General features: G+C 47.0%; 1 protein-coding gene across 4 annotated transcripts in view; it reads right to left on the bottom strand.

Moving 5' to 3' along the window:
• NRG2 (neuregulin 2) overlaps window positions 1-19,953 on the bottom strand; it is a 165,848-nt gene that overhangs the window by 64,506 nt on the left and 81,389 nt on the right. The gene's annotated exons all lie outside the window — the stretch shown is intronic.

Here is a 19,953-nt window from a genome sequence, read left to right as displayed (position 1 = left end):
CTGGCTCTGCATGTGAGCTTTCCTGGGTGTTTCAGAGAGGTGATTTTGCCATGCACCTGGAACATCAGGCAGAGATGAAGACATGTCTTACCAATCTCTGCCACGCTTTATATTAAACCTGACTAGAAAGGATTAGCAGGCTTACGATTTTTCTTTCAACTGACAGCTCTGCACTTTTCTAGCTCCCTTTTTCATTCTCAGCCCTAACCTTAAAAAAGGAAATAGCAAGTTGCTGGTTTTGCCCTAAGAATATTGGTAACAATGGTTTCCGCTTGTCTAAGATATGTTACAGATAAAGTATTTCCTCTGTCTAATATGCATAAGCCATATTTTAATTGCGTACTGCATTCTGATCTTGTGATATGGAAGAGCAAGCAAAGGAGAAGGAACTGGATGGGTTTCATTAGAGCAATCACTATTTTATAGATCTCTCTATGTCTCCACTTATTCTTCATGCCAAGCTAAGCTATCATAGCTTGGTTTTATTTGAAGACTTATCAATGAAACTGATCTTATACAAAATAAGAAGCACAACAATCATCAGGCATATGCTCCTGTGGTATGAAGCTCGGAGGACTCTCACATTCCCTTGTTTTACATATGAGGGCATGAGAAGCAAAATTGTCCTTAATCAAAAAGATACAAGCATGGACAGAAATGGAACAGTTCAAGGTAACACGAGTTGGCTGGGCAACACTCACAGCAACTGAAAGGCAAACCCAGAAACATATGGGAGTCTTAGAGGAGAGGTGTCTGGCAGTGCCTGGGCGGGTAATGCATCAGATCTGGTCCCAAGCACGCCAGACCTTCCACTGACTCTGAGCTGCACAGCTACACTGGTGCCAAGGCACAGAAGCAAAGAAAGCATGTTTAGCACACCAAGGAAAAAAGAACAAACCCCACCAAATATTATTTCCAACTATTATTTTTGCACACCCAAGCCTGCTGCAGGCTCACTAGAAACCTGTGCCACAGGCAACAGGATGGGGAGGGCTGCACACGTGCTGACATGCTGACAGGGCAGGCTCAGCACAAAAAATGGCTCAGACAGCTGCAGGCAATTACCTCAGGCTGCTCACTGACATCTTGCACTGCTTCCCAGGTCACTGTGTTTGGGCACAGACAGACTTCTGAATGAAAACAACCTCAGCTTTCCCCAAATTTCAGGAGTTCTGTGAAAATCCAAGGTGTCCTGGGTTTTGTGAAGCCAGTATGCCTGATCCTTGCCTGGAAATGGGTCACCCAGAAGAGCTGGAAGGCAATGCATGGAGAAGAAAGCTTGTCTCTTCTCGGAACACTGTGCACGGAGAGCCAAGAAGGTAAACAGGACCTTGCTTTTACAGGGGTCATTTTGGGGAATAGAGAAATAGAGTCTGTCAAATATTTATTCTGTCTGAATGTGTGTGTCGGTTGGCTCCTATTGTACACTGAGGTCACCCTGTACCATGCCAACAGTATACATATGCCTTGAATACTGGGAAGGTCCTGACCTTGGCATTGGTGTGTCTGCTTCACATTACTTCCAGGCTTGTGGTCTGCAGAATTATAAAGCAGACAGCATGGCCTGGGAGAAAGATGTCAGCCCTGCCCCTCTCCCCAGAAAATACTGGCAAGAGCAGAGCAAAGCCCAGAAAACTGGAGATCACTGAAGGAGAGGGCCAAGGACAAGTAAGAAACCTTCCAAGGTCTCTATTCCCCAGTTCCTCCCCACCAACGTGAATCACATCTCACCCAAACCTGTGCACCTCTTGCCTCTTGCACTTTCTGCTCTTGGCCACCAGTGATAAATCACACAACCTTCCTGAAAAGTCAGGTCCAAAGAGACATATGCCAATTGTGGCACAGAGGAGCTGACACTCACACAGGACAGGGGCTCTGCATCACACCACTCTGCAGAGTCCTGCGCTACACAGAAAAAGAGAGGAGAATGTGTCTCCTCCGCAGATTTGGCTGCACTGCTACAGGAGGGAAAGGAACTGTGCAACTGTGCATTCAGCTCACAAGCCATGCTGCACGGACTGTAATTCCCCGGATGAGCCAGACAGGCCAGTGAAAGGGGTATCCAACCCAGAAGTATTTTGGACTGTGTCTGGGAAGAGCACTGTGCACAAAGAAACAGAGGTGTGCTCCTGATGCCCAGCACACCTGTGCGCCTTACTGCTACGCTACAAGTGTAGCTTGTGCTTGGAGAGCAGCATAGGCAGAGCAGGCAGAGCCTAAAGCCTGGGGATGCAGCACCCAGAGCTGTGTGCTGGCTGCTCCAGTGGAAAGGGAAGCCCAGGCTTGTTCTGGAAGGGCTGCTCTGGGCTGGAAAGCCTCTCTTCATAAATCCTGCATCTTTCAGGAAAACACAGAAATCCTCATTTACAGCCATTAACTGCTGATGAGCCTGCTTAATGCCAACCAAAGATCTTCCACTGTTTTTTGTTCGTATCATTTAAACTGAAGCCCTTATTCCTAGCCTGAATTTCTCTAACTTTGGCTTCCAGCAAAGAGACATATCTGCTTTCCTCTGGTAGATTTGAATCCCATCTAGTAACCAGAAACCTCTTCCCTTTTTAGGTACTTGTAAACTATGAATGAATCACCTTTCAACCTTCTCCAGCAGTAAAGTAGCTTGAGAAACCAAAGCAGCACACCGAGTGCTAATACTGGAGTACGTCGAAGACAAAGTTTTACATTTTGGTTTGTTTTCAGCTTCAAAATCAACACATTTCCTACCTCTGCTCTGTTCAAATCACCAAGTTGCAGCTCAGAAAGTCACAAGCTTATTTCTGTCTGTTCAAACTGACATGAGGATTTTTAAAGTGCCCCCTTTCTTCAGTGCTCTGAACGTTTTGGATCATTTTAATCTCCTCCCAGTTTGGTATTTTTTCAAACACATTGAGCAAACAAAGCCACTAGTTTCATACATATCAAAATAACATACCGTACCTGGCAAACACTCCCAGATATATACCAAGTGGGGTCCAGGTCCAGTTCTCCCACATTTCCAACAGTTTCTCGCTCCCCAGGCCCCCTCTGCACAGTTTACCACTGCTCAGATGTGGCCAGCACAGCTTTTGTCAAAGCCAAAACACTGAACCAGGGCCACCCAAGTCACCCTGTCATCCTGGCACAGGCTGAGCTGAAGCTGCCGTTCCAGCTCCTCATTGCAGCCCCATGGCTCTGGCCCGCCAGCTCACGGTCACCTCCACAGCTAGTTTAGCAACATGTACCACAGCCACCACGGCTGCTGGGGTCATGAGAATGAGAAGGGGGCTTTTGGCTGTGCTTGCCAGACTGAGGCTACAGATAGCTTCAGGCAATCATTTTGAACTCGAATCTCTGGTCACCTTGCAATCCTGTCAACTGCTCCTCCACCCAAATTGAAGCCTTCTCTCCATGGGGTGAAGAGCTACCAGCCTCACAAAGTGTGAGGGATTGGACAGAAGAGACAGCTGCACGATCCAGGCAATTTTTCTGACAATCACATCAAGGGTATGCCATGCTGCAGAAAGGAAGGTTTAATCCTGGTAGAACTGAGACAAACAGTAAATACACATTTTCTACAGGTTTGTGCTCATTCCAAGGTCAGATGAAGCCCAAGCAACCATTAGATCCCAGACTACACTAGTTTTGTAAGCCACAAGAATCAACCCTAAAGTGTGCCGGGGCCTGGATCAACAGATGTCCACAATTTCCTAATCTATTTCAGGAGTCGTGTTTCACTAAGAGGCCTTTACAGGAGAGCTTTGCTCTCGGACAGCAGTCCTGGCACCTACTGCCAAGTTACCACCTTCTTTTACAGAGAGGAGGATGTTACAAATGTCTAAAAAATTAAGTTCTAAATTATGCCATATGAGTTGCTCAAACATCTACCACGAAAGGACTTACGTGTACACACTGCTTTAATGAATTCACTTCTGATTACGTTTGATATTACATTGAAGTACCTTGATGATAACAACACCTCTTTTACTGCTGGTGCCTGGAGTATGCCTGAAAGCACCTTAAAGCTTCAACTCAAAATATCACTGATCAAAAATGGGCAGAGTGCCCAAACAGAGTTCCAGCAATGGAGTGGTAGCAAAACTGCGCGCTACTTGCAAAGCATCACACAGCCCCTTGGCAGCACAAGGCAGAAGCCAGTCACCCTGGGAAGGGTGCTCAGTGAACTCTTAACCACCAGTGACACCCGCCTCAGACACTGCTTCATGAGCTGTGTCTTGCTTACTGTGGGAGACCCTTCAGGGCAAACTATCTACAGACACATCTGGGATCTCCAGGCCACAGACATCATGAGTAGATGTGGAGTATCTTCCTGGCCTCCTCCAGGGGATACAGTGCCAGCCACAGGAGGCTCCCCCACACTGCCTGGCACATGGCAAGTGGCAAAATGTTTAGGCAGATGGATCTGGAGAACTGGGAGCACAAGATCCTTCCATGTCCCTCTGAGCAGCTGAGGAAGAAGGCAACTTGGCTTGAATTCCTGTGGCCACAGAAAAGGGAGGCTGAAAAATGGTTTCTCACAGGAATGGGGGGAGATTTTAGGAGAGTTAGGACTTACAGACTCACGGGCGATGCCTTGACATGCCTACAACAGAGCAATCGCTTCCAGCACACTCCCTCCACGTGACTGCAGTCCTCAGGTCAGGACACTCCTCCCCTGCCAGAAGGAGAGGAAAGCTGCACAGGTGATCTCTTGGAAATGGGCTGCATTTCTCAGACTGTCCAAGACATTGGCCTCAGGAGAGCCCTTCCACACAGGTGCCAGGGCTTCTGGCCTCTGGGCTGCTGCACGGGAGTGGAGAAGCTGCAAGCCTGGCAGTCTCCAAGGGTTGGTGCTCCCTGTTCTTAACAGAGAAATCTGGACACACAAAGGATGCTACAGGCACAGTCCTTGAGGTTTGCCAGCTCCTTGCCACTGAAACACAAGATCTGGACTCATGACACCTGCCCAAGCCACATCTCAAAGGTTGCTACTCCCTAAGCTCCCTCTGGAGACTCCCCACCATGATTTGCTGTTCAAAGTCTCACCCACAGGCATATAGGCCTTCCCTTTTATGTAGGGAATCTCAGATGGGAGAGTTTCAATGTTCTCCCAGATGGAAAATTCCAGAATTCGTCTTTCCATGGGAAATGTATTGCAGCCTCAACTTGCTCGAAATTCAAACACAAACTTTTGCAAAGGTGACAACTCCTTACCAAACAGAATTTTCCCCATTTCTGTCATCTCTACTACAAGGTGAGGACACATGTCCCTGGCACAGGGCATCACTGTGCAGACAGGTCTGGACACCAGGTGTGTCTTTGGTGGGTCAGCATGCTCTGCACTGAGCTAATACATCTTACTTCTTGGCTAATGCAGCCCTACTGCTCCTGGTACATTTGCTGCCTCTAGTGTTTTTATCAGAGACGATGCTCCTTTGGCCTGTGTTTGCTTTGGCCCTTATTTAACAAGGAGACAAAACTGAATCGCAGCAGCTGCTCCTGCCCACCTTGGCTCTTTGACCATTTCAGTACTGGCTGCAAATACCAACTTGTCAAAGAGGGACCTGGTCTGAAGAAAGCTGTCTCCAGCCAGAAGGAATGGAAACATGGGGTCCACTTGAAAAAAAAAACAAAAAACCCGTTGCTTAACACTTTATATGCTCTAAGTGTTTGTCCTCCTTTTTTCTGGGTTTTTATAGGGAGGGTAAAAATGCAGTCACTGCTGTGCACCCAGGCAGGCTGTGGCGCCTGCAGCACTGGCAGACCACAGGGACATCAAACGAAGTTCAGCTCTTTGGTGGTAGGGTCACAAGAACTCTTCCGAGTCTGTGACCCTCCAATGCCCCTGAAGGTAACAGGGCTGTATTTTCCTAAAGCCATACCTGAAACATGGGAGGGAGCAAAAGACCCCAGATTTATTCAACGTATGGACACAACCTCCACAAACCACATAGTCCAGAGCCTGCGGGAAGGAACCTTGATGTCAGACTGATGTACTGCCCTATACCAACCTCTGCTGCAACCCACCAGTGGGTAGCTATAGGCTCCAAACTAAGAACATAAAATATAACATAGTGTCTGTAATATGCTCTAGGCAACCTCCAGTTTATGTAGAAAAGATGATCGGACTTTCTCAAGCTGTTAACATGACTGTCTACGCACCGCAGCAGCTCGCTGTGTCCTAGGCAGGGGTACCTGGCAGGCAAACCGCAATGTCAAATGTAAATTTCCAGGGGGCAGCACCTGCTGTAGCCACTACTCGGCCTTTTAAAACATAGCCATGTCGCTCTTAGTAGATCTGTGATGGCAAAGACTCCACTGTGGGAGCCAGCACTAGACAATGGGGCTCACTTTGGGCATTTACACCTTGCCTCCACTGCCCATCTGTGCAGTAAGTGCAAAGACACAGGCTTCAGCAAGGGTTAATAACCCAAAGCTCTCCAAGGACACAGGAGATACGCTGTGTGCCTAGCATGCACCATGCTGCCATGTCCTTCATGCAAAGGTCTGCCAGCAGGAGTCAGAGGCATATCTTTTCGTTGCTGGGAAAGGTCCCACTTCAACAGCTGGAGACACTAGGTATGACAGTGCAGGAGCCATTCCTCCAGGTCCTAGAGGGTCTGCTGAGGATACCCACCCAGCTGACTCACAGAGAACAGAAAGTGATGCAGAGAGGACCCAGATGACTGGAAGCGTGAAGATGCTGAAAAGACTGAGATCAAGGAGACTTGGGGTTGCAATGAAGCTTGGAAACCTCACTAGAGCCAGAACAACTGCATTATTCCTCCCTACATATCTCATAGCATCACTACCATACAAGTTCTTTTTCCTTAATTAGGTTCCTTTAGCTCTCTGTCTCAGGGAGGAGAAATGACTACAATGCCCATCTGCAGCACTAGATATATATTTAAAACTGTGAGTTACAACAATCAGTATCTCCATGACCATTCCCATTGGCCACAGAAAATTGACTGGAAAGTCACAAGCAGGTTTGCTGACTTAGGCTTTCTCTCTGTAGGATCCCTCTGGTAGGTCATACCACAAGAAAAGGTGCCACAAATCCAGCAAGTTCACTCTCCTCTTACAAATACTGGCTCCACTTACATAAAAGAGCAACTGATAAATTCCTCCTCTCCTTTATTTCTCTTTCCCACACTTAATATTTAGTTATTCTTCTTTCAAGTAAAAGTTTTGAAATCGGTATATGTTTTGGTACAGATCCCTAGGCTGAAATCTCAGCTCCATTCGAATCAATAAGCATCTGGCCACTGGGCAAGAATGACTTCCCAATACTTGGGCTTTTCACCCAAACTGTTAAGACAGCTAGGGAACGTTTTTATCACAGCATGGGCAGACATGCTGGAGGTGCCCATGCGCAGGGCCGCTCAAATGCTTATCTGAATAGCACAACAGCTACAAGTAATTCACATACAAATATCCAATATTAAAATCCAGGGGTGAAGTGCTGGATTTGCCAAACCTAGTACTCTATGAACACTAGCTGGTTTGCAAACAATGTAATTGGGAGTAGAATTGCTATTGTGTTTGTTTGTTTTGAATATTTTTGGCCAGGAAGTTGTCCTGGAGGTATAGTTGAGCATAAGTGGTCTGGTGGAAAAATGTCATTCATTCTGTTCCTATTAAAACCAAAAACAATAGCCACACAAAGACAGCAGCGACAATTTCTGCTCTTCATGCCTCTAACAATGTGTTTTCAACCCTAAAGGCAACATCTTGTTTGTACCCAATTGATTCTGGGATCATATTTTATATAATCAAATCTATCTTTGAACAAAGATATATTTTATGAACTTCTCAATTTCCAGATGACCTTGGAAACAGCAATTCATAAAATATAGCTTTATCTCTATCTTCACAATCAGTTAGAAAAATGGCCCACCCGTACTCTGTGGACTGCCAGTCAAGACCCAGCCAACAAACAAATCACCCAGAGCATCCGAAGCCCTAAAATACATTAATTCTTTGTTTCAGCCACTGAACACTAAGCACAAATTACTTGTCCTAGTCCCTGGTAAAGACATGGGTGGCATCTATCATCTTTCAATCACCAAAGGAAAGTGTAACCCTCACCCCAGGAGAAAAAACAACCTAAGTTAGCAAAAAAACTTGTTTCATTAAATGTTTATTATGAAATCTGTACATGAAACCATATACAGAACCCTTACGGGCATGAAGAAGCTGAAGGCTATGTTTCAGGCTACAGGGAAAGATTTGCTGATATAAAATGACCGTTAGTGGAATATCAGGGATGAAGAAAGCCTGTTTGGTGCTTTACAGCTCTATCAACCATAGGAATGCTTCTTTAAAACCTAGCGGGGAAAAAAATTCCATTAGCAGGGAGCTGAAATTCTTTTAATAGGGACTGCCTGTGCTGCCTGAGCTCCCCCAGTGACAAGAGAACAGAAGACACATCATCATGGGCTGGCGGGACCATTGCAGGTAAACTTGCAAAAACAGGAGCTGCTGCAACACAACCCCAAACAACACCCGCTGAATCCTTCAGATGAATCAGCAAGAAGGGCCACTAAAACAGGTAAATGCGACCCAGCCTCCATGTGAGGCGCAACGTTTACCAAGTAAACTTTTCTCTCTCTGCTGAGGCCTGTCTCATGCCCATGAAAGTCAGGTGTAGAATGAAGGACCAGGGATGCACTCCTAGCTTCAGATAGCACAGCACTTCTGCACATCTTTTTCCTCTTCTCTCAATATATTGCATTTAAACAGAATGAGGACCCCCAGATCTTAAATTCCTGAGATGTGAGGTCTGAGGCCAGGGAGATGATAAGCACTGAGAACCACCTGCAGCACCTGGCTGTGGGGAGTGTTCAAACCCAGCCCATGTCAGCAAAACCCCGGCGCAGAATCTGTCCCCTTCCCCACTCCAGCAGACTTACAAGCGAGACTCATTTTTAAGAAATGTTTTTCAATATGCTGAACAATGGCAAGTAGGGAAAAATCAGCAAAACTTGGGGTCTGTTACAAAGATGTTAATTCAGGGCAGGCAGAGGTCAAGCAAAGGTCAGGTGCGGCAGCCCAGCTTGCAACATTTTGGGGATATTTTGACCTCCCAGGCAGTCCTCGGCCAAAGAACGTCGTGGCAGTTCATACCTGGCCGGGTGGAAGCACCTCATGGAGCAGGCGTTCAGAGAAGGAAGTACTTCAGTGTCTGGACAAATACATGCGATTAGCAGTCTCTAACATTGAGGCAGGGGGATTTTTAACTTTTAACCTATAAAATCATATTTGCTAGCATTCCGTGACAAAAGCCAACCATTTGCTGTCTTAATTACAGTATTTTTTTTCCATGTCTGCTTACTTTGAAAGTTCACCATTGTCTCTGTTAGGGTTTTGACAAATCCACCAGAGGGTATTTCCAAAACAGAAAGCTGTGTTTTTATCGGGATCTCCCCACAAGAGACCCTGGGGCTTGCATTAAAGACTTGTTTGTTCTCTGCAATGTTGTATTAGAAAGATTAAAAGTTTCTCTCTTAGCTCAAGAAATGCTTTAAAGCACTGGTACCAAAAGAACCTCAGACAGTGACCGCAGGTCTGTTTTTTATCCAAACACAGGAAAAGGAAAGAAAATAAAGATCATGCCTGAGACAGCTTCTTTAAGGCAGCCAGACACATAGATGTCCAAACCCCACCAAGTGTGGATGGAATTGCCATCCTACACTATAACATTCTCCCAGCACTTAGGCTGCCCTGGGTCTCTGCCACGGCTGGAGCAACGGCCGGCACCAGGCCGAGCCCTGCTCTCTCCCCACACGCTGCCCTCTCCGCTGAAGGCAGCGGGACCCTCCACGTGGGAGAGCACGACGCGCAGGGACGGGGGGCTCTGCTCCGCACCAGCAGCATCCTGGCCCCCTGCGAAGGGGCCGCCCTCCTGCGCGGCGGCAGGGAGGCAGCTAGCTGTAAATTCCATCTGGGACTCTGGGCACTGCCCAGCGGAGACACTAACACAGCGTGTCTCCCGCCTTGTCCAGAGCGCGGCTTCCCAGCATTGTTCTGAATAGCTCCGGACCCCCACTGGAGCACAGCGATGGGTGGCTTACACTGAAATGTCCCCCAACCATGCTGATTTACAGCTGCCAGGAGTCTCAAGGATGTCAGCTCTTCCTGATTAATTTTTTTATCCTTATTTTCCCTCGTTTTATATTTGAATATTGCTTATTGCAATATTTTTCAGAACTATTCTCTGGAAAGCCATACTGGCTAATTTTTGGCTTGTAAATTGCTCATGAGCAGTTTGCGGCTTGTGTTTAAAAAAAAAATAATCAAGCAACTCTGGCTCATTTTGGTTGGATAAAGAGATTTTGTAGCCTCCATCAATTCTAGTCCCTGACAGCAGTGACAGAGCTCTTGTTATCACAAACATACAGTTGCAATTTTAGAATTTGCTTTCTGTGACTCTTCGTTAAAATTTAATCAACAGTTTCTGCTTCCACAAACATTTCCAGCAGAAAGTTCACTTTTATATTGTATGAAAAGAATTCATTACAGTATATAATTTTATATTTATATAAATATTCACATGCGAGAAGTAAGAAGGAAGGTAAAGCAAATTTGAGGTTTTGATGCAAGAAACACTTGCTGGTTGTCCAGCTACTCCATTGAAGGATTTAGGGAAGAGCAGCAAAGGAAGGTGTGAGACAAGTAATTTCCTAGGAGATGTTGTAGAATGTGAGCAACCAAAACAAAAACCCAATGATTCAGCAGCAAAATGTGGGTGAAGAAAAGACAATGCAACATAGCAGTGGCCCAAGCAGAAAGACTATTCCGAATTCAAAACGGATAGAGGTTTATTGGACCTGCTTTACGTCTAGCGGATCACAAGGTTGGGACCTTTCACCAAAGTGCCCAACAGATCCTGTGCAACACAAACAACTTAAGGTGAAAACCAGAGTTCTGAACAAAAGATGGTTGTTGAGCAAAAAGCTATTAATAGTGCTGGGTTTTATCCCAGAAATGTTGCGTAAAGTGGGACAATTCACATCCCTTCTCTGTGCTTCCATTTCCTCTCTCAAAGATCCCACTTAATATATTTGGGGCAGGGACTGTCTCTTGTTATGACTGTGCTGTGAATAGCACAAGAGGAACAATGGTGCAGTCAGGACCTCCAGATGCAACCACAAATGCCAATTTTAAGCAGCAGTGACAAGTGGAAGGAGTTTGTGATCCAAGGAAGACCTGAGAAAAGACAGGGCACAATGCCAGATTCATCTTGTATTATAAGCATGGATGGTTCTCTTCTCCATGCAAGAGTGACAGGGAAAAGCAAGGAAGCGGTTGAGCTAGACAACAAAGGCAGTGGCTTTCAGCTTAAGCAGAATTCCTCCAGAGCTGCTCCTTCACTTCTGCACTTTCAGTGCCCCTCCCCTTCACCATCTCCCCAAGCCACTCTTGAACAGCTCCATGCAGAGGAACGCAACCACCTAGAAACCCAAAAAAGGGATGTTTAGGGGTCTGAGACACAGTATGAAAAACCTGATGGAAAGGGTGGGCTCTCCTCTGCTGAGGAACATTTTTGCAGGAAACAGTCTTAATACCCTGCGCATGTGACTTTCCACATGCAGGAGGAGCAATGGTGCTGAGGAGCTGCCCTGGAAAGGCCTAGATAAAGCTTTACCACCTTCAGTGTCTACAGAACCAACCTGGAAAGGCCCAAAGACAGGGTTCCAAAGGACAACAAATCACAGGACAACAAGAACAAGCTTGGAAGAAGCTGAGCAGACCACATCCCTGCCCTGAGGTGGGATCAGCTCTGCAACATCCATCCAACTCACCAGGATCTGGACACACAAACAACCTAGTGCTACGCGTCTATGCTGCACCCCAGAGTGCCCAAGGACTTGGCTGACTTCAAGGACATACCTGATCCAAACCTTACAACCTCTCCAACAGGCAACACTAGATCCCCTCTGGGAAGAGGCCCAGGGCCCCTGCAAGAAAGGCTATTAGTACAAGGGCACACTAGTTAGCAGGTGATGGGGAAGCCAGCCACATTATGTACTGTTGAGACCTCTGAGGCTCTGGTGGTCCCCACATGTGAAAGAGATCTTCCATCTATTCCCAAAGAGGTAGCCTATCTCTCCTTCTATCTTCCAGTCCTTTACACTGCCCCTTCTGTTTTCTTCTCCTTGCCCATGCCAGCTGCCACTAAGTAACCAAAATCACTCATCTTTGTCCTCCCTGTCTCAATTCACCTTGGCTGTGAGATGCAAGTTTTTATCTTTCCTTTGCAAAATCAATGATCTTCAAAACCTTGAACATCACTCTTCAGCTCCAGGCTCATCCTCCTTTCATTCCTGGAGATGCTGACCACCTCCTGCATGTCACTGAAGAGCTCCCGGCAGCCTTGCTTCATAAAATTGAGAGGGCTTGAATCATCCTTTCAGACAGGCACCTGGATATTAATACTGTCTTTCTGGTTTTCTGCCAGTTTGGGATGGTGCGTCAGGAGCTCCGCCATCACACACAGCTCAGAAACCAGCGCTGCTTCGAGGCTGTGTTGCCCTCTGGTCACACTCCCCACCTGGTTGCAGGATGTAGAAGCTGAACTTCCACTTGCACTCACGCTCAGTGAAAGGTGACTGCTCTCCCCCTTCACTCCCCATCTGTCCCTCCAGTGGCAGTTCCTCTACATAATGTTCAAGCCTGAAACACCAAAAGAAAGTCTTCCTGCTCACCTAGACACTGCTGTTTGCAGTTGCAGGAGCCCCATACACATACCGAGGAAGGATCCATCCCAGATCTGCTTTTATAATGGTGCTGCTGAGCAAAGACCCATGCCGGTAGTTACCTGGGTCTCACCCAATGCTGAGGGATCATGAACACTGAACATCCCAGTCAAGCACAGCCAACCCTATTATGCTTTATATCCCATTTTTCAACTTGCACCCCTCCCTTTGTAATTTGGTGCTAAATAAATGTCTGGTCAAAATATCAGATAATTAACTGGGAACATCTTTGCAAACATGAACAAAAGCTAAACGGACACCTCAGACAGGATCACACATCAGCCCTGCTATATTAAAGATATTCTGAAAAGCCTTCCCAGGTAACTAGAGACAGATACAACTTGCCAAGGACACCCACAGGCTCCCCTTAATTGCTGTAGGAGCCCCAAGGAAACGCAGCAGAGGTCAACTATGCGCGGCTCACCATGAAGGGCAGCAACTGGCAAAGCTTTAGCTCCCAACACTGCACTCTCCTTCACTCCCCTGACAATGTGACACACTGCTGTTTATCCTAATCCATTGTTCATGGTCCGCCCCACCCAGTTTTCAGCCCATGTGATACTCTCCTGTCCCTACCAACTGGAATTAATTTGGGGTGCTAGGGGTCTATCAATAGACTTCACTAAAATCTAAATGCTGGCAAGGTATTACCTGCTTTCATACATACATTTTGGCTTTTTATCAGACACCCAGAGTAAACAAACAAGCCACTGCATTTTCCTGGGGCAGCCGGCTTGCAGTTCCTGGCTCCCTCAGTGATCCTCTGACTGACCAGGTAACTTTGAGAGGGAGATCCTGGTCAGCAAGGGCTGTTTATCAACACAAACCTTATTCTCCTAGAACTCCCCTCTACCTCTCACTTGTTATGTAAAGCTGATGCTGCTAAAATATTTAGCTGAACTTAGGTCAAGAGAAGATGGCTTTTGAAAGACTTCCAAGGGTTCATTTGCAATAAATGGCTGAGAAATAAATCATTTCAGCCCCGATGAGTCCTGAAGCAGCCAACTGTTAGCAGGGCAACTCCAGCAGTGAAGAACAGGGGGAAGGCTTGGGTGATGCATGGGGACTTGTGACAGGCACAGAAAGCAGCCGGAAAAGACCATTGTGCTGCAGAGAGGCTGCCATGATGGGCTGGACCATGCTCCTTGCTAGACAGGGACCTCCACTTCATGGCAGCAAGTATCACTTACTCCTTTTGAATAACTTCCCAGTAGGAAAGTCTTCTGCATTCTCTCAAGGACAGAGCTGTTTTTCTGCTCTGATGCCCAGAGGCTTATAATCCCTGTGTGCATTTTTACCCTAGTTAATCCAGCTGACAGCATGCCTATGTTTCATAGAAAAGTCTCCCCCTTTCTGCCAGTCCTGCTATGTTCTTGCCTTCAGTGACTGCAGTGACAGCTTCCAGGGGATACTGACAAACCCAGTGAAAACTCGCCAGGAGCAGTTTGGGATGTCTGTGACTGTACTGTCACGGTGTCCCTTCTCTTTTCAGAAATCTCAGGGTTCAGTCCTGTGGGGTGCAATCTGTTACCAGGGTCCCTTCCTCTACTCCCAAATGCAAAGGTCCTTCCCTACTCACACACCATCCTTGCAAGAGCCACAGTCATGCTTCGCACAACAAGCACTAGCACCAGCACGTGCAGCCTTGCACCAGCATGACTGGGGGCACAGGACCTCCATCCACCACCAGGAGATCGGCTTGGGACCTCCACCAGGCCTCCGACCCCAGCTCAGCAAGCACAGTCCACCCATGGGCCACAGTCAGCTCCCCACAGAACAATTTCCCCAGCATCTCAGGTCTGGCATAGTGGGGCTGCGACAGCACTGGAGGGGTAGGTTTGAGGAGAAGGCTTCATGCTCTGGCACATGAGGGTCACAGATGAAAGCCAGGGTGGCTAGTCCAATAGCTGTCAGTGAGGACCATATCTGCAGTCTACAAAAGCAAAATACCATACCCACATGCAACTTCTGCAGCATCCCGCCCCGGCAACTCAGCCAGCTTATGCTGAATACAGCATGGAAGGGCTGCTGACTCAGGGTGATTTATCAAGCTGAGTCCCAGGCTGCTCGGACAGGTTTGGACTCGAGCAGCTAATCCAAGCCCAGACCTGAGGAAGGGGGACCGTCAGCTTGGGTTGGCCTGTGTTGCCTCTCTGTTCAGGGTGGCTTCTCCAAAGGGTACAAGAGCCCCTAAGGTAGGCTCAGCTCTGAAGTGGTCCTCCTTTTCTAGGTACACAGGGAGCCCGAAGGCACCAGCCTCTTCCTCCTCCTCCCTCCCTCCCTTCCTCTGCAGCCTGCCGGAGCCAGCATCAAGAACCCACGGCCAGCAGAGAAAACAGAGCTGCCACAAGAGCATTTGGCTGCTCAGGTCAAGTGCAGCTGTTCAACCAAGACTAGCCATCAGCATGGTAAAAATACCAGTCTTCTTCTGCAGAATAAGAGCATTTAAGGCAGGAATCTGGTGCAGAACAGTTCTTTCTCTTTAAATTCACACCCTAGGCCAAGCATGTTTTGCAAGAGCCTCCCTGTGCAGACAAGCCCCGAGGCTTCAGTGCAGCAGAACGCCCCTGCTGGGGGAAGCACCCAAGCCATTTCAGCCGAGTACTACAATGAGGTGGCTGCTAAGCCTGCATGTGGCAGAGGAGATGGGGCAGGCTTAGAGACATGTGGTTCTCCATTAGCATGAGCCGACAGCAAATACGTACAAGAGACACTTGGTATCTCTTCCGACCTGTGAAAAAAACCACCCATGAAGAAAAAAAGGGAAAAGGAGCTAAGGACAAACAGATGCCACACACTCAGCTCAGCTCACTTGGAATTCATGAATTGGGCCTCTTCTCCTCAAAAATGGCAATATTGGATTAAATATAACAAGCCGTCCATCTAGAGAAGTGTTTGAGGCTTCCTATCATCTTTGATGTTGTGAATGTTTAGGGCCCAGAAAGGACACACTGCCTGGCTTTGTCTTGCAATGACAAAGGGTAAGTGAAACTGGAGATTCCCAGAAAATAAAGCAAGTACAGCTCCTGAGGCTTAACGGGAAATACCAGATTATCACCGTTCTGGCAATAGAACCAAAACTGTTGGCAGTGCTCCAGATTACTACTGCTTCTTTTTTCCTTTCTAGCCCCCCCAAATGAACAAGACACCTACTGAACCCCATCAGAAAACCAGGGCTGTGACTCATGTCATCTCTCTCACTCAAAACATTACCAAACAAAACATTACAACACATGAAATAAGCAATGGCCCTGCTAACACAAAGCTTGTTCTTAAAATTGCATAGCCTGCCCACATTTTCTAAATATAGGGTAGAGAAGGAAACCTCTCCAGAAGCACTAATAATTCAAACAACCAACCAAATACGTGCTACATGGGCAGGTGGCTTTGAAAGCTGTTATCAACATATTTCCATTGTACAACATTTCTTTGCCACTCCTGCTTTCTCTTCTGCCCATCAGCAGCAGGTAGAATGGATAAACTCAGCCACAGAAAGGAGCAATTCCCTTGCAAAGCATCTTAGGAAAGTCCTAGGCAACAACAACAGCACTGAAGCTGCTTGTCTGCAAATTCCGGAGGGCTGCCTTACACCTGGAAGTTTACCAGTGGAAGAGCTAGAAGTCTTATTGAAAAAACTTAAAGCCTGGGAGGTCTGTGGAAGCTGAGGTCACTTGTGCTGGGAAGGGTCTGCACCACCTACACCATCATCAACAGGACAGATCAGCATCCACAAGCCTGCCTTGACAAATTAGCCGAGAGAAGCACCAAAGAGGCAGAAGCACACACTGTAACCAGTATGTGAGGGCTAGGTACTAGGGCTACACAGCCTAAAACTGTAGCACGCCTTTACTGCTGCTTTATAGTACTGGTATCCAAGCAATTGACAGAGAAGCTTCCTCAGGATGCCTTCGTGCAGCAATGTTCTTTCCTGACTGTAGTGCAGACTTCACACCAGCTGGGTGAGAACCACTTGCCCATGGCAGCCTTTTTCTCTTGACAGCTCTGCTTTGGTTATTGACAAATATCTTCATCCTCATGCCCGAAAGTGCACAACTGTGGATCAGGAAAGCTGAGCTAGATCCTCAGCCTTGCTGTTAAGAAACAGGCTGCTGCAGTGCAGCATGGGACGGGCACTTCACCTCTTGCAGGAAACTCAAGGGTTCATTTAACCATCATCTGCAATTGTTCCTCCAGATTTTTACCATTTTGTGCCCCAGCTGCCAGCATTATTTTCTAAGATCTCTCTCCTGAAATCCGTCCACTGACATTTCTTCAGGGGTTCCCAAACCAAGATACCCAGGAGTTTACTAGGTATGTGTCCACTCCAGGTGGCAGAAAGGATTCCGTATTCCTAAATGGTCTCACTAGACCTGCTGGACAGAAAGGGGGTGCCCAGGGCTCATCACAGGGGAGCAGTGGGAAGGATGCCCAGAAACTGGTAATTTGTACTGTCTCCCATCTTTCTGAGATCACCTTTTTAGGGGAAAAGTTTCAGATTCTGAACAGAGATTATTCATACCTAGAAGGACTGGGAGAGGTAATCCAGGACTGAGTCGGAAATGTTCTCTCAAGTAGAGAAGAAGCATGGACATTATTATACACACACTGGTTTTGGTACTGAGCCATAATTTCATGTAAGATCAAGGATAATTTCTGTTTTGGGCTGAATCTCTTTTTCTTGATCATATAACTGGCATCTCTGCCATGTTCAGACCCCTTCTGCAATGCAAAGTGTTTGTTACCCAACAGCTAGCCCGAGAGTTTATTTTAGCATTCATTAAATGTGCCTCTCACTCAGACTCTCAGCACAAATACAGAAACCTAATCTCATTTATTGACAAATGTGAAGCAGAATACACTTCCATGCCAAAGAGAAGTTCATCACATTCCTTGTCCTTGCCCTTCAGGCAAAAGCCTAAATGAGCAGATGAAACACGCATGATCTCTGCAGCAGAAACAAACTGCTTCTGCAGTAGCAGCAATCAGGCAGATTCCTGGCCTTTGAAGGACAGCCTGCCCAGCTCCAGCACCAGCACCTTGACCTATGGATGCAGGACCTATTAGCAAGACCTTCTGGATCTGAATCACTTTAACACCTCAGTCATTTTCAGGCAATCAAGATTCACAGCACAAGTTCTGCAATTTGCTCTGCTTATGGTGCAAGTCACACAGCCTCGACTGGGATACTGTGTGATGTACAACCGATGCTGCTGCACAAGCTGACATGTCCATCAGCGACTGCATCATGGAGCGGCACAGCAGCAGTACAGGCTAGCTCTGAAAACCTGCTGGCTGAGAGCACCCTACCTTGCATTGCCAGATGTCTACCCAAAAGGGAGCAATGTACCAGCAGCGGTAGCCACTGCAGTGTCTCCCAAGCCTCTTCCCCATCATTATTCCTCCTGCTTGCGAACCCTGCAATGGAAGTCAGGCAGGTGATTTTGTTTTGTAGTGCAGCTGAGGTTTCTCTCCTGCAGAGAGCAGCAAGTTAGCATGGGCACAGCTGAAGCCGGTTACCTTGCCCTGCAGAGCAACACTGCTAACAGGTGAAAAATCCTCCCTCCCTTTGCCTGGCCCAAACTCAGCATTCCTCTCTGCCAGAGGAATTCCCGCTCACCAGAGCTTGGATGCAGGCACAGGAGAGAGGCATCTGAATACCCACGCAGTGAAGGCAAGGGGGGCATGGCCAGATTCAAGGGAGCCGGCAGTGCCTTTTCGCCTCAGCTTCCTGGCCAGTTTTCTCCCAAGAGCATCAATAGCCAGTTCCTTGCTGGGACCTGAGCTCATTTGCTGATCTGACTTCTCACATCACAAATGTGGGAGCACTACCCATAATCTGGCCAACACCAGATTAAACTCCAGAAACCCATGCCTGTGCACGCACCACTTCTGGAGTAAGACCAGTTTGGCCCCAGAGCAAGGAGGCTTCTCCCTGGCAGCACTCAGATCAAGCTGAGAGGTGGGAAACAGCTTAAGCACAAAGAACTCTTTTGGTGTGCTTTGAATCAGAGACATAACTGCTGAACATGGGGAGTTTTGTCAGTGGTTTGACTGGACAAAAAGATGTACAAGAGGCATACAAGGAGCAACAGAATCAGTACAGGCTTTGCCAGAGTAGTGTGCTAGCCAAAACTGCATACCCACACCCCTCCAGAGGGCTGGAGCACATCAGGAACCAAGGGTCTCTTACAAAACGCCATGGACTTCAAAATGAAATAAAAAAATCTGTGTGAAAACAAACATATGTAGACACACACACATACACAACTTTGGAGTCAGAATAAAGTCCCAGCCTTCAAATCAAAAAGCTGTTGAAAGCAAGAGGGTCAGATGCTCAGCTGGTACATATCACACACACACCAACAAAGCCAGAGGAGATAGGTCAGATAAACATCTGCCGAGAACCTGGATTTTAACCTGATTTCACCCTCAAATTAAGCAAATGTGCAAATTCTGACACCAGAAAGAGGTTTCTCTGAAGGGCTTCCAAACATCAGTCAATGATGCAGGAAATCTGCTTCAAATTTTCAGGGTGTTCTTTTTAAAACAAAAAATGAAAGCACCTGACTTTAGTGTAGTTCTAAGGTAAATTACAGTTTCATTGTTTCCCTAAAGAACAATTCTTCTATCCATCTCACACATTTGTAGCTGGCTTTCTTTTTCTGAGCTGCTAGCCACTGAGTCTCAGACTTGGAGAGGAAACGCATCTCCCTTCCCCTCCCCATCCTAACCAGGCATGAAAATTCAGCAAGAAAAACTGGGCTGAATTCCATGTCTAGTCAAAAATGTAAGGAGATAGTAAGGATGAGACAAGCTGCAGAACAGCTCCAGGACCATTGGACTCCTCAAAAGTATGATCATCACCATTACTACATGGATACAGCCTTGTGTGTCTTATTGCTCTTCTCTGCAAAGCAGCTCTCCCTCATATTGAGGAGTTCTTGCCTTCCAGACATGCCTGAACTAAAATTCTTGATAAGGACCGATGACTAAGTCTGCCAAGCCTAATTACCAAATTACCAGAGTTAATTACCAAAACACTTAATTTTTACCATTATTGCTTATATTTCTTGTTACAATTTGGAAATCTCAAAAACGCAGCAACATTACGCTGCCCTTGTCATAGAGGAGACAATCCCAGGTCACATCAGTTCAAACCACAGCTTTCTGTCTGGAGCACAGCACAGGAGCCAAGACTGTCTCTTGGCCAGGAGGCCAC

The sequence above is a fragment of the Falco peregrinus genome, chromosome 8 (genome assembly GCF_023634155.1).
Source record: "Falco peregrinus isolate bFalPer1 chromosome 8, bFalPer1.pri, whole genome shotgun sequence".
NCBI lineage: Eukaryota > Metazoa > Chordata > Aves > Falconiformes > Falconidae > Falco > Falco peregrinus.
The sequence above is the reverse complement of the archived record's forward strand: the minus strand, read 5'-3'. Positions and strand labels throughout refer to the sequence as shown.